The 16,121-nt window shown below is 41.9% G+C and overlaps 1 protein-coding gene across 2 annotated transcripts in view; it reads left to right on the top strand.

Moving 5' to 3' along the window:
• The first annotated feature begins 1,109 nt into the window (after positions 1 to 1,109).
• The window catches only part of CG3655 (uncharacterized protein), a 61,856-nt gene continuing 46,844 nt past the window's right edge, over positions 1,110 to 16,121 (top strand). For both annotated transcript variants that reach the window (NM_001103392.2, NM_001272190.2), the window contains exon 1: positions 1,110 to 1,821. The gene's annotated coding sequence lies outside the window, so the exon portion shown is untranslated. The remainder of the gene's footprint in view (positions 1,822 to 16,121) is intronic.

Here is a 16,121-nt window from a genome sequence, read left to right as displayed (position 1 = left end):
AACAAAGAACTCCATACGCAAAACGAAGCTATTGGCGGTTGGCCAGGTTGACCTTGACCTTGGGGGGCAGCAGTTGGTGCTGGGGCCTCCCCTCGAAGGTCGGCGAACAGTGTTGTAGTCTCGTTTCAGCCGCATTCAAATTTAACAGCCAATTGGGATGCAATGCGCGCTTAATTACACAACATTTATGGAAACCAGTACGCGTAGTGTTTCAAAGTCAAGTGCAAAAGGCGAAGAGAAGGAGAGAATATTCAATCCGCATATTATATACCCTCAAAGTTGTAGAAACACTATATATCGTGTATATTGACGCATCGGTTTGGTGATTACGGTGTAATTTAATCATTGCGTTCACTTGGATCGAGAATGAACATCAAATGAAAAATACTTTTGCTTAAAAAAAAAAATGATCAAACTAATTAAAATTCTCGCTACGCACTCGAAGCTAGCGCCATCCCGCTCGCACCCCCATTCTGAAGTCATATCCATTATAGGCATGTTCATATATCGAACTATTTGTTTTCGATTTGTTGCATTGTGCCTTGGCCAATAATTAATAGCTGTGGCCAAAATCAAATGTTAACTTAACATACATAGATTCCCAGAGCAGCGAACATGTTCGTCGCCTCGCGACTCCCGACCACTCCGCACTAACCAAACTGTTGCGCTTGAAACCGGCCGCTACGCCTGCGCACGCGTCTGCCGTTGCGACGAGCAACAACAAGGCGCTTGGAGCAGAGTGATGGCACGACGGCTATCGAACTCCTGGCTATCTGTCGCTTTTCAAGCTGTCATAACACTGGTTGCTCTGCAAACTACAGATGATACGGATTACAGATGATATGGCTGCTTATTTTATACAAAGCGGTTCATCTGGCAGCAAAATCTCTTTTGTTACAAAAATATATAGACAAAGTATAAACTCGATTTTTCTCTCGATATGATTATTTCCTAGCGCCAAGGTGTTCGATTGGACAACACCATCGGGTTGCTTGCCCAGCAAAAGTCGGCAAACACACGACTTCGAACATGTTGCCAAGTTCGAACGCGTTCGATGTTCGACTGCAGCGGCAGAAAACCGGTGCCGTCACAACGAAAAACACGTCTGGCTTCAGTCGACAAAATTTTTTAATGCGCGCGGTTGTGCGTCGCTCCGTGGCTGAAATTTGCGATTTACGATTCGGGACTTGCGATTGTGCTGACCATTTGCCAGTATTTGATTCTCGATTTGTGGTGATTGTACCCGCCGGAATATTTGATGACCGCGAAAATGCAGGAGTTTTGAAACTAGTGGCTCGCCCCAAGGACAAAGAGGATAGAAGGATAGAAGCTAGCAAAAGGAGGCTCCGTTTTCACGTGCTTATTATCGCTCTCTCTTTCGAGCGCGCTCGTGTGTTGGTGAATGTTTATAATCATTTTTTATCTCGACGATCAATCGTTTGATACGAGAAGAAACCCAGAAGGGAATAATTTAAGTGCCGCTTTTTGTTGTAATACCGAAGTCAATACATTTTTTTCGAGTGGATGGATGTGTGCTGTTTGAATTTTGGAAAATACAACAACTAGAGAAAGAGAGGAGAGGCGAATAAGAAAGAAGAAATAATAAATAGCAAGTTGAAAGAAATTGAAAAAAAAACCGGATTCCCAGCAGAAACAACAACTAAAGAGCAGCATCAAAAGAGAAGAAAAGGAAGAAGCAGCAGCACAGGCTTCCAGTATTCCATATCTTCTTGTTGTTGCGCACACGCACCAGAAGAGAGGAGGATCGACCAGGCAGCTGTTCTCTGGCTCTCTGGAAAGTGGTCAAAGGAGAAGGAGGAGGTAAGTCAAATAAGTGAAATGTTCTCTCTTTGGCCTTCCGTTTGCGTGGGTGCGAGCGAGATGGCGCAGGCGCAGCCGTTTTCCAATTGTTGAATGCTTTTTATGTTTTACGAGAGAAAGGAACCCTTTTGTTATTGCACACAGTGTAAAAAAGGAAATGCGAAAGAGAATCGTATCGATTCCTTGTAAAATTGTTATTAATTCATTTGAAATTACACCCAAGAAAGAGGAGGGCTAGAAATGTAGTACACGGGCCTTGCACGCCTCTACTAATTCCACTTCTGATCGCATTTCACACTTGCTCTCTCTCTTGTCCGTTCTTTCCTTTTCAAAAGTAAAATCGAAAGTTGCAGAACATAGAAATAGTTAATTGTCATCCTCAGTTCAGTTTTCTACTTTTCCCATGGTGCTCCACTGATCCATTTGTTGGCGATTTGAGGAAAAAGCGTTTGGGAAGGGGCGCAAAAAGTCATTTCCAATAGTTGGTGACCGACCATTCAGACTGACATAATGAGCTATAAAGAAAAGAACGATGAACGAGGCGGAGAAGGAGGAAAATGAACGGGGGCCATGCGCATATCTTTCTAGGTATGTATGTAAATATGCTGGGCGCCATGAAAAATAAATAAAAATGCGGTTGGCATTGCACTTTGCTCGGTCGAGCAACGGCAGGAAAGCTGCCTTTCGCTCTCGATTCTGCTCGGTTTTATTTTTCTTTATTTAAGACTGTACCAACTACTATTTTATTATATTTTATTCTTTCCGCTTGCCGGGGGAACATGAGCACTTAACACGAGACACTAATTTTTTGGGGAAATATGTAAATACCTCCTCAAGCTTGTTTATTTCGTATTTAACTATATTTTGGCTTACTCCCACGAAAGTTCCTCGTAGGTCGCAGACGATTAATAAGGAATATTTTTGCTCTTTAATCAATAGACAAATTCTTTTATTTGGTGTATTAAAAGTAAAATGTATTTGTCACGAGTTTTACTCGATTCAATAAAATTAGTTCGATAGACAATTATGCTGAAATATCGATATTAGTGAGCTGCCTCGTTTAATGCCGTTAATTGAATTAGCACCCGCACTTAGGCACACACATAAACACCTTCTCACTCACTGAATAACAACAACTCGCCGGCAGCAACAACAAATTGGATTAATGCAAACGAATCGAATCGCCGAACAGGAAAGACCAAAAAAGAAAAAATGTGTAAAAGCTACAAAATGGTAAAACGATGGTTTTTAATACAAACAAATAGCTAAACACCGCACCAAAAAGCACAATCACTAATGCAAAATGAATCTTTCATAATCGACCTGGTCAAAAGACAGAGGCAGATACAGTGCAAGAGAGATAGCAAGAGGTGGAGAGGGAGATGGGGCGAACACGACATGATAATAACGGTTCCACAAATTTAGTTGCTACTTTTTTTTGTGGCTCAGCTCTGCTTTGTTTCGTTTCGTTTTGCTTTTGGGCGTCCTTTCACTATGCCATCTTCATCGACTTCAGTTTTTTCCCATTTTCGCATTTCGCAACCAGCGTTCGATATTTTGATTAGAACTCTGGTTGGACACCTCTCAGGTTGATGATATCCATCCCACCTCCATAAACATTTTCCTCCTTCCCGCTCTTTCATCCAATGGGTTTTTTTCTCGTTTTGAACAATATTTGCTCTTTGGCTTAACCATTCGTTTTGTTATGTTTCGTTTCATTTCTTTTTTTTCCCGATGACCGATGACAGGGTTGTCATCATTATCTGTGCTTGGTCAAATCATTTCAAATGGGGAAGTTATGGAATCAGAATGTATTAATACTTATATAAACAGTAACACGAATATTGTCCGTTTCATGTGATGCAGTATTTACTTACGCAATGTCATTGTTTAAAATCCAACACCATCCATTATGTGATGTGGAAGGCACAAGAAATATTTTGCCAAGTAATGGCAAACATTTAATATGCTAGTTATTATTCGAGCCAAATTGAATGAGTGTGCTAGCCCAATTTCTCTGTGCTTTCCAATCACTCAGTCCATTCTTTTCATAGATGTTGCAAGTGAGTCGCCTCAAATTACGCGGATCTGCGAAATTGTAGCCCAAATGCAAATTAATTATGCGGATATGACATGGAGCCCTCCATTCGACGTCCAAAAAAGTCACGAACCTCTGCCGCTGAAATGCGAGATATTTGAATCAAATGGGGGGTACAGTGGAGCTCATTAACAACAGCTGCCGCCACCGTTAACTACGCATATTGGATATCAAAGAAGAAATCCAAAAAATCATTCGACATGTTTTTTGCCCTTACAAAGACATCAATCTAAAATTGGCAGGGACCGAAGGGCTGGAAAATAATCAAATCAAATCAAATCAAAAATACATCAAAGTTTGTTTTTTTATTTTTGTTTAATTAGTCGATCGGCGGGCGTGTGTGTAAAAATGTACTTATTTGCCAGCGGAGAGAGTAAGTAGATCCCGGGGCACCGCGAAATTTGCACTTTCCCCTCGTTAAGGCTTCCATATTCGACTAATGAAATGATGAAATCGCATTCACGTCTCCACTGAATGAAAGGGAATACGAAAGGCAAAAATCCGAATCCGGAGCTGCACTTAAATCTTCTCGCTCTTGATTAATTGGGCAATCCGTGAACTGTTAATTTGCCGCAGTTTACGTTCATATTCAACTGCAAACAATGGATTAATCAATCGGAGGTTAGCTTAGCACTAGCGATTACTTTTCTTTGTTTTTATAAGTAATTACTTAAGAAGAGAACAAGTAACCATCGGAATAAAAATGTTATTTAGGAATTAAGGACACATCATTTAGACGTCAGCTTTAGATTTGTATTATTAGCTTAATTTTAACCGATATTGATATATCTGGGAAATCTTTTTTTACAAACCACAAATTTCTACCATTAAAGTGCTATCGGAATAATCGGTACATTTCAACAATCGTCGAATTCGTCAAGTCTTTGGCTGCCTTCTGCTCGCTCTGTTCCCATTATTGCAATTCTATATATAAAATGGTAGCGGATCCGCAGCTCCTTCTCACATCGTGCCACACGAAATGCTTGCCTCTAGTTAATTTTCGCCGTTTCTGATTTTTTAGGCTTCTTGTTTTATTTTGGCTTTTTTCTTGAAGAAGTCGGAGAACGAAGAAGCAGCAACGGCGGCTAAATATAAAATTATTTGAAGCCAAGAGGCTGACGAGGGGCCAAAAAGAGGGAAATGAGAAATAAAACCATGCAATGCCAGACAATTGTGGCATGACCAAAGTAAGCAAGAAAAATCGCTGTGTCGACTGCATCGACAATCAGATACCCGTTAGTTATTTAATTAATTAAATATATTTAAATTTAACACTTATTTCAACTATAACATTTTTGTTCGCTATGCAGACAACTTTTGAACCTGCAATCTCAATCCTTGTGACTCTAGACTCCGTGATCGCGACGTTTATACGGACGGACAGCCAGACGGATGGACGGACATGGTTAGATCGATTCGCCTTGTATTTGTATTGACGTATTATGACTAGGGTACATGCTCTTTTCAACAAAGGCAATATACCCGTTCAACCTACGATTAACCGGTATAAAGAGTGAAGCACAGGGAAGCACAATAAAATTTCACAAAACTGAAACATCCGAATAAAAGGCGGTGAAAAGCGGGAGGGCTGCGAATAATAATAGGCTCAGTTTACAATAAATCAGCTAGCGAACGGCGGATAATGCTGTGTTGCTGCCACCTACCGAAATCTCGGATCCCGAAGCATTATCTCTTGGTCACATCTCTTGTTATCTATGTGTGGTCTCTTGGTGTCTGCTCAACTGCGGATTGTGACTGGGAATTAGAGCCAACACAACACTTATGTCGCCGACCTTGAATCGTTATCTCCGATTGTCTGGAGTATCTGTTCCTGTTGATGCTCGAGTGTGGAAAAGTTTTCCCGGCCCTAGACATTCCTTTTTGCCCCATACCAAGCGTAGCCTTCGATTTCCCCCCGAAAAGAACTTGCGGAGTAATTGTTTGCCGCTTGCCAACTTATGTTGTTGCCACATCTGCGCAACACGTGTGCTATGTGCTGCTGCTGCTGTTGCATTTTGCCCCTTGCAAGGTTTATGCCTCCTGTATACCCCCCCCCTCCCCCACACACCCTTTGCCACTCGCTAAAAACTCCGTCCTTTTAGGGGCGCATTTGTGTCGCCCTTATTTTTTTCTCCGTCGAGTGCACTTCGCCAACTTTGCGTCAGAGTCCGAGTCCAAAAACTCCAAAGTCGTCGTGTTAATGTACATATGTATGCACGTACCAACACAGTGGCGGTGAGAAAAGTAGATAACATGTTCTCCAATAATACTGGTTATGGTTTAATAGTTAAAAACAAGAAAAAGGCAATTTTTTAATGTATGTAATGTCCTATTTGCGCAAATCCTTTGTGATGATGCATTGGCCTAAGTAATTTTGAAGCAGCGTCTCTAATATTTTGGGCCGATCTGTTAAAATGTTATGTTTATGCATATGTGATTGTTGTTCAGTTGTTTTTTGTGTGTAATTAAAATAATAATGCGATGTTCAGAGTGTTCAGAGTTGAAACTGGAGTTGGTGGTGGAGCCGAAAAAAAAAAAATAAATAAAGAAATAATGGGGAAAATTATAGAGGGTGGGCGTGGTTAAGTTGCTGAGAGAACTTCGAGGTGGGTGGGTGGTGTGGATATGCGGAGGAGGTGTGAATAATTTGGTGGCACATGTGTGCTCAGATGCTTTTTGCCCTGCAATTGTTGTTTAACCAGCGAGTTGTTCGGGGGGCGATGTTTCCCTTTTGTTTATTCTCTGCATTTGACTCTGGTTTTTCCGCTGGCTTTTTTCATTCAGCTCGTTTTTGCCTTGATTTCTTGCTTGGCATTTAGACTGCACCGAGTGTAACCCTCGGAATGGATTATTCTGATGGCCTGAGACTTGGTTTCGGATTTGAGGTGCGGTAATGGTGATAATGTTAATGCTGATGGTAATGGTGCCCACCATGTCATGCTGTGAGTGCAAAAGTGGAATGTATGATCGCATCTGGTCTGGAAATGTACTACGCGGTTCCGATTTTTGCTTGATGAAACCGAACTTCAATAGTTTCGATTTTTACTTACCTATCTGACCGGCTCAGATGGCAACAAGTTGGTTACACCTCACTGGTGGTTCAAAGATGCGGTGGTTGTATCCTGCCAGTGGGAAGGCAAGTGTGTGTCCTCAATGAGGAAGTAAATTTAAGCATTAAAACTACTTTGTGTTTTAAGGGGATGTGTATAGAACACAATAGCAAAGGAGTATATGCAAATATAACTCACTCATAATAGTAAAAGTAATAGTAACTAAAATATCCCTCTCTTGATAAATATCGATTGATTTAAACTTGAAGTCCGAAATTCATATTACATACAACACAGAATACAGCAGTATCGGTTTAGAACAAACTTCAGTTCTTAAAAATTGATTAAATGCGATTCAATGATTGATTCGAGTTGAAACCACAGTTGAAGTAGCTGGAGAAGATGCTAAGAAGGAGAAATGAAGAGTTGATGCTAAGAAAAAATGTGCAAAGGCAACCGGTTTCTGCAAGATACTTGTCGTTTGTTGTTGTGGCCTCAGTGTTATGTGTATGCCTTAAACAAATTCCTGCTGTTTTAGGAATAACTTACAGCCAAAGACAGGGACGTGGAGCAAAAAGGGGGATCACTAGCCGAGTGGCTGGCTATGGCTACACATGAGCGAGTGCACGTAGACAAAAGCGCCCCGGTGATTATTAATTGAGTCCAAGAATGAAATCATCATCAAATCTCGGAAAGCCTATGTGTCAGCAACTTCCAGTGAGGCACTTTCATTTCCTCAATACTTGCCGCTCCATGCTCCCAATAACTCGTTTCAAATTCCATTATCATTCGGTCGTATACCATTTTTTTTATTAATTATGCACGTTAATACAAATTTTTATCGTTGCATTCGGCGATAAATAATAATAAACGAATTAATGAAATACGTATAACACACCGTGAACGATATAAAGATATGGACACTAAGAGAGAGCTGGGAGCCACGATTGTTTGTGATTGCATTTCAGGGTCATGCGATGGTCCCGAAATGGAGCCAAAAAGAAATCTTCTCATGCGTGCCACACGCGCAGACATTTCACCGTAGATATGCCACAAGCTAGCACACACAAAGGTGTGCAACGGTGTGCGTTGGCAATTGAGAAGCTGGCAACTTGCACTATGTGGCCGTTCACATATGTACATACATATATAGCAGACACATAAACAAGGGGACCAGCCACCAGCCACATGCCACATGCCACATGGCCACAACAGTGGCCAATGCAAAAAGGAGCCGGAGCAAATACTCTGCCATGCGATAAAGAGCGATTTCAGATCACCCAGCATTTCGCGAAAAGTGCTCCCTGCTGCTACTAAATACTAAAAGGAATCGCCCAAGTTGTATACCCACCTAATACTTCATGTCAAACACGCTTGGCTTTGGTTACTTCGAACGCAAGAGATCTCCGCCAGCAGATCTAGCCCGAACTGGTGGAGCCTCTTCTCCTGGCTTCTTCCGCAGTCTCGCAGTCTTCTGCTGCCCCCTCCCAATTCACTACTGGGTTGGCTTACTTTGGCACTTGGTGCAGGTTTGCTTTCTGAGCATCATCTCCTGCGTTCGTGTTTTGCACATTGGACAACCGGTAACTGAAGCTGAACTGGAAAACAGAAGAAAAACGACAAACGAAAAACAAGCTGCTCCTGCGGTTTGGACTTTAGGTGGAAATCCTCTTCGAGGGGCGTTTTGGAGGGGGAGGGGGAGGCGGAGAGTGAAGAGTGGTGACCCAAGTGTCGGCATCTTTTCGTGTTCTATTCCATTTAGTTCTGGCATAGCTGCAGTGGGTTTTGTGGTCGTAGAAATGCAACGGTCACTAAAGTGAACGGATGTTGCAGCCCAAGTTTTCGGTGGAAAAAGGAAATATATATATAAATACTACTGAGGAACCGAACGGTATTGTTTTTTTTTTTCAATTCTCAATAAAAGTGTTATTTTTCAGACTCGCCATTGACAAAGTTCAATATTTTCTACGCTGCTACCCTCCTTTCATTACTAGTATTTAGTTTAGTTTTGTTGGGCTTTTCGTTTTTTTTTTTTTTGCGTCGAGAAACTGCACTTTTTAAAGCTGTCTGCTCTGAGAGAAAAACATGGCTGCTCGCCTCTGCCACTTGACGAAAAAATGGCAAACTGAGGGCAAATGGCCAAAAAGCTTTTTGTTGCTGGGACTGAAGCCCTGCATTTTGCATTTTGCATTTTCGACTGCGACTTCAGCTTGGGCTTTAGCTTGAAGAGCAGGGAGCCCGGGGCTTGTCAACGCTTAAAAGTCCGCCCCCGGCTTTTGGCCCCGCTCCGCCCACTTCGCCCACTTTATGCAAATGCACGTGAAAATATTCAAAATATTTTTTTATTTTTTGCTCCCTTTTGCCGTACTTGCTTTCAATTTCCCAGGCTGTCCCATCTGCCTTTTTAGTTTCCCCCACTAAGCCCATCGACGTTTTTCGATTATTGCGCATACTTTCGCCCCCGTCGATGACGATGACGATATGCCGATGGTGCTGATGGTGCTGATGGTGCTGATGTTTCGTCTCCTCATTTTGTCTTTTTTCCTTGTTTTTAGGTTTTCCGCTTTGTTTCGCCTCCAAATTTGTCATCCACTGAAAACGTCGTCCCTTTCGTTCGTTACCGTTTTTCGTTCCCCCAAAGGGTAAATGCAGTTTGAAGGGAAGTGGGCGAGAAAGTGGAGGGACTAAAGTTGGGCTTGAAATGCTCTTGGTGTGGATTGGAAGCTATTTATGATTTTATAAGATTATGCGCAAACAATCCGTTATATATTGGTACCTAAACTTGAAACATTGTCAAATATCTTGGATAGCAACTGCAGACCCACGAAAGAGTATCGAAATCAACATCAGATTACACGCTGAGCTGAATGGAGGCAATCGATGTGGACTTATGGTGGACTTATTACACTGCAACCAAAATGTGTCAGCGGAGGTGGACGAGCTGAAAAGAGGGAACGGCCTTTGTGCACTGAAGCGAGCCTCTTTGTGTTGGCCGGGTCTTTGGACCCGTTTGTTGCTTCTTTGGGAAAAATTGAGACTCCTCTTCTTCGGAGTGGGTCCCCTCGAATACCGCACCCATACCCATGTAGGCCGTTAAGCTCGCCGCATTTTGGCTTCGAGTGAAAATTGCATTGCCATCGATGGACGGTTATAAAATGTCATGATTTTCGAATCTTCCATACCCGGAAAATACAAAAACAAACGAAGTAAAAAACTGCGGCTAGATCCCAGTGGCAGCCGATCCCATCCGACGGTCTATAAAGCTGTCGTGTCATAGGTGCTGGCTGCATAAGAGTGGAGTGGTTCCAACGGACTTATGCAATCGTCTCGTATTTAAGATACATAACATAACATAACAAAAATAACACAACATGGAGAATCTTTAAATGGATCGATGGGCTATTCTTCAGATTTATTGATTGTTCGATATTTCGAGACTTATAGACTAACAAAAGAATATTGATTGTGTAACCAAACAATGGGGATGGATCCTTCAATCAGTATTTTTATTTCATGCAACTGATCAGCCGGATCAACGAGATCAGATCAAGTGCAGTGCAAAACATTACCATCATTACCATCTCGTCGAGATTGATCTCGTTGAGTCGTGGCTGTGAACTAGCATGACACTCGCCAATCTGCGTGCCACGTTTCCAGTTGGCCTGCCGTCCACAACATAGACAATTGCTCAATTAGACAGCCCTGACCCGAGTCAACCAACCGATATGTGCAAATCTGGCCGAACACGAGCCGAATGTTTGTGCGCCAAGTTAAGAGGTTGCGGCTTGAGCTGGTCCCAAAATGAGTTTGCTTTTATATGCTATTTGCCCCAGCTTAATTTGCACAGATGCATTCATACATATACTCACAGCCCAGGGGCCAATGGTCAGCGACCCATAAACCAATTTCCCTAACAAAATCAAATACATGAAAATACTTAAAATCTCTGTGAACGTTTATAGAGTGCTTAATTAAATTTAAAGTAGTGCTTGAAAAAAGAATAGTTATTTATGTTGCAGGTGTGCATACCTGTATTCGTATACTAGTACTCTTATTTGCTACAATTTATAAAACTTTCGGTACAGCAAATTCATTTCATATATATATTTGCCTATATGTGGAAATTCATCTTAAGCATGACTCAAATTTTTCAGGCACGAATGCGGTGGCTTCGTTTCATTTCGCTTCTTTTTGTTTCGTTAATCTGTTCGCCATATCGCTCATTGTTTTTGGGTTTTTGGGTTTTTTGTTTTTGGGTTTTCCTTTTTTATTTCTTATTTTTTATTAAGGGGGGGCTAGAAGGAGGGGGAAAGTTGCCCAAGGCAACTTCATTTTCATTTCCATTTCCATTTTCATCTCGATCTCGACAGCTTCGCTATTGTAGACAGATATCTGTATAGGTTTGGTTGTCATATAAGAGCGAACAGTATTGGGAAACTTTTACTTTTCAATGCAAATAGCAAAGTACAGTGGCGTGCCAATCCCCAAAATCGTTCAATTTGCACTCGCAATTGGGGCCGCCACTCGAATTGTTTAGTTTGCATTGTGGACAAAATGCAAAATGTAAAGACAAACCATCGACCGCAAACAGGCGTAGGTTTTCCCCTTTTCCCGTCACTTCCAGTCTGATCCCCGATTTAACCTTGGCTTCCTGGGGCAGCTGCTGCAAGTCAATGTGGCCGTACATTTATTGCCCAACCAAACCACCACTGTGGCACTCGTGATCCCTCTACGTTTCAGTTCATATTTTTGACGATTTTATTATTTTGCCTTGGCAAGTATTGTCAAAAGCGACATGCCCTCCCACCTTTCGTTTCGGGCGGCACAACGCGGAGAAAGTGAGATAGGTCGCGGAGAAGCACAAGCGATTTTCTTCTGAGGTGAGTGAAGGAAAATTGTCGGTTTCAATCAGCTGTTTATGGTTTGCTGCCTAGCTTTCGATTCCTCAGTATCTGAGTATCTGAAGTCACTTGATCTGCAAATATCCCCCATGGATTCGTGGTTTCTCAACACTTGATTTTGGAATCCAGTTAATTGGTACTCCGCATTGCTATACTTACCGCTTTTGACGTTTTCACCTGCGCATTCCCCACCCCCACCCACGTCTCCCGTGAAATCGCGACTACGCCCCCTAACAATCTATCGCCTCTTAAAATATTTGTGCAGCACAAACAGTTAAGCAGCTTATCAGCGAGGAAAGGGGTTAAACCACAGGCGTCAAGTGGAGGGATTGGGACTCGGATTCAGTTTCAGATTCAGATTGGTCGGTCTGCTGCGGTTGGGTTCCCGGTTCCCGGTTCCCGGTTCCCGGTTTTCGGTTTTTGGCTTTCGGTCAGCTATGGTCAACATTGGCCATTGGCCATTGGAACCCGCCCAACCCCCATCGTACACGGCAAAAAACGGCTTCCACAGCACATGTCAAATACATGTTGATATGCAAAAGCTGTTGTATTACAATCATGTTAGTTTGATGTTCTTGAAATAGTCATCATATAATATTATATATATATAATATTATAATATAATATATATAATATTTTTATAGCACTGTTCGTGTGGTTTTTTCTCTTTCTGTGTAGACACACGATGATGCTAACATTAATTTTGATTTTTTGTCGTGCCAACCCAAGCTTAGTTTATTTGCTCTGCTTATGAATAATTTGCATTTGGACACTCTTGTCAACGGTTGCTGGACCGAAATCAGCTGGGTCTCAGGCTTAATGGATTGGCACTTCTTGCAGATTTCCCTGATTTGCGATAGCAGACTTTGGGGAATAGGATTGCGAGTTCTGTCCATGATAAATCGCCTGCGAAATGCTGGCTTGCGTTGCTTATTTGTTTGCCACGCCTCCGAAAGAAACTGGTTTCCATCAGGTTGGGTTTCCGTTCTGCGAACTGGTTCTCATTGTGGGCTCCCTAAGCTTGCGGAGAAAACCTGAAGCTGATTGACTGGCTGCCCACTCGTGGAAAGCCCACTGGAACCGTTCTAACTTGGCCACAGTCGGGAGGGTTAACATGAAAAATAGCCCAGTGGCCCAACCTGGCAACTCTGAATTTGTATCATAACATAACATGTACATTATGAGTCAGGAACCGCCTATCGTGTATTGACAACCCTCCCTCTCTCTCTCTCTCTCTCTCGGCCTACATGCCCATGTTTCTGTACGAAAATCGCTTACACGACAAGATACAGTATCTCAAAGACACTCGTCCTATTTTTGTTTCCCACAATAAGAAATGCGAATGGAAAACCCAAAACAGTGAATATCAGAGTGTCTGCGTGGTAAAGCAAAACTTTCTCAATGCAATTTATAACAATTTCCTTCAGTATTCGCCTGAACACGCCCATCGATCACCTCCCACCTTTTTGCTGCGCCGAAATTGTGCACTATTGAATAATTTCTTAGCTTTTGTGTTTTGTGTGTCTGCTGTAAATGATTACGAGGCTACAATAAATAAATGTTTCACAATGATGGGGACTAACAAAAAATCCACCCCAATACCTCAGCGAAGCCATGCCAAACGTATTATTATTGAATATGCAAATGAAAAATCCTCGAAAGTGTTTGGGTCCGCAGACACAAGTGGGTGGCTGGGTGGGTTGGCTTGGCTGTTATTCGGGGATACCAATGGCAAGGTCAGAGTCGATTTATCTCGATTTTCCCCAAACGACCCTCATAACTGTGGATCCAAGGGTAAACATTCTGCTGTGTGTTGCGTTTTATTCCTCCTTCCCTCCGTTGATTTTACGGCTGAAAAAGTGCGTACTTTTAGTGACTCTCTTTGCAGGAAAACTACGTTAGAATGCGTGTGTATAACTATTTATTATTTATATAGCAATGCCAAATGACATTAATTTTGGGAACCCTTTGCATTATTTGCTTGAAGTTAAAGCACTACTAGCTCATGTGGTTTTATCGCGCTCGCTCCGCAATCCAATGCCACTCGCCTCTTTTAATGGAAATTGCAGTTTCAATTGCCGGATCCACACCCCGGCCCGTCCGCTCACCCCTTTTTCATTTTGAGAGCCTCATCATTAATTAAGCACTTAATTAAAACTGCAGCCGTCAAGCAAACGCAGCGAACCAGTGGAAAAAGCGGGGAACCGGGACTGGCGGCGCAAATTGATTAGATGTCATCGCTTTCAACCGTTTTCCAAATAATCGACAACAGTGGAAATACATTTTTAAATGCCAACCGCAAAACCAACAAGCGCGAACAACAACGCGGGCAGTTCAAACATTTAATGCTCGATAATCGCGTTAATAAACATTCGAAATTAACGCAAAACTTTCATTTTTCAACGCTGAAACTGTTGAGGGTGCCCTCGGGACGGAATTTTCAGTCGGTTTATTTTGGTGCCATGATATGGTATCGAATGCTTTATAACAATTGGATCCATAAGATGATAATGAGTTCAATTGCACGAAATGGACTACAATAACAGAAATCGGAAAATGAAATCAAACGGAACTGATGCGAAATTTGCAGGATGTGAAAATGGAGTGGAAACGGGAAAAGTAATAAGCACTCGTGTTTCGATGATTTGCAAGGGTATTTTTATTCGTTTCAAGTGTGTAACTAAGCGTACATATGTACACATATGTTCTACAAGGATCACTTCCCTAGTTCTATGCCCTACAAAGTGTGGGTATAGATTAAACCGTTTCCATTGCTTTTCGGCCCCGGTAACGCTAAACATCGATTTCGTTTCGAATATATTATTTTGCGCGATTTTTCCAACATGTTTGCGTTCTAAATTCACTAATTCCCACTGCGCTGGAAAATGCTACCAGCTGTGAAAGCACACATATTTAACCCTCTGTCGCCCATGCCGCCGTGAAATTTTGAATTAATTTTCAGCTCCATAAGAAACACAAAAAAAAAAAAAAAAAAAAAAAATGGAAAATAAAAACCACCGCATACGAAAAAATGAAAAAGGCAAAATGCAATTTTCACTTTTTTAAACCTAATAAACAAAAACTCTTGACTGAATGACTGACTTCGCCAACGTGTGCATACATATGCAAACATTGCGCATACGACGCGTGTGGCAAAAGCGAAATGAAAAGTCTCTTCTTAGTGTGTGTGTGCGAAAATTGTGAAAAGCGTATTTGGAGCAGAAAATGTAATGTCTGCCCCCCACTCTGCACTCTTCACTTATTTTTGGGGCCGCGCATTTGTTATGCGCTTGAGATTTTGGATTTTACTCCACTACATTATTTACTTATTTTCATTTTTTCTCGCCGGGTTTCCACCTTTCACGTGACGAACAGACAGACGGACAGACAGCCAGCAGAAACGTCCGATAAGACCTGTAATCACATACAGCCGGGAGATAAGATTGCAGCCTAGTCCAGTTATCTAGCTATCTATCCTATCTAGTCCAGAAATGAGCAAACAATTACCAACCCAAATCGAGCGTAAATTCGTGGGAATTCTTACCGAAAAGTAAGAACGAACTACCTGTGTTTGCGCACATAAGTTTCGGGTATTTTGGCTATATGTTACCTATCTGCGTAAGTGCCTACATTCGTTTGCCTTGTGGAAAAATCCAGCGCCGCACAAAAAGCAGATAAGGTAATTAGCTTAGAACCCTTATCTAATCCATATCTCTTGCTCGGCTTCTTGATAAGTAGTGCAACTTGGTACATCATTAAACGTAGTCTTATTGCCAGGCACAGGTGTTTTTTGTTAATGCCGATAGAAGGTAGTTAGCAGTTGAAGCGAAATTGTTGATTAAACGCTTTCGATGGATTGACTGAGTATTTTGCATTTAAATGCAGCTTACAGGGGATGGTATGGGGTGAAATACTAGAAAAGTAAACTTTCCCTATTACCTGGGTAATTTTAGCTTATCAGGTGGCTGATAAGCGACTACCAACGGAAGTTGTACATTTTGAAAGTTTGTGCTTCCTCCCAGAAACGTATATAAAATTCAGACAATTGGTCTAATCTGGTCTCAGCTATCATGCTATCAGCTTCTGCTAGCTACTACTCAGATACATGCACTATTTGCAGTTTATAAACTAAATTACTGCGCTTTGAGTCTGTTGATTGTTATGAAATCAAGGGTTTTTATTTATCGTGCTCTTTGAATCAGCTAGGGTTTGCTTTGCTACTCACGCTCGATAAGTGGAGCAGCAATGATT

The sequence above is a fragment of the Drosophila melanogaster genome, chromosome X, assembly GCF_000001215.4.
Source record: "Drosophila melanogaster chromosome X".
NCBI lineage: Eukaryota > Metazoa > Arthropoda > Insecta > Diptera > Drosophilidae > Drosophila > Drosophila melanogaster.
Note: the sequence above shows the minus strand (reverse complement) of the source record. Positions and strands in the feature narration are given on the sequence as shown.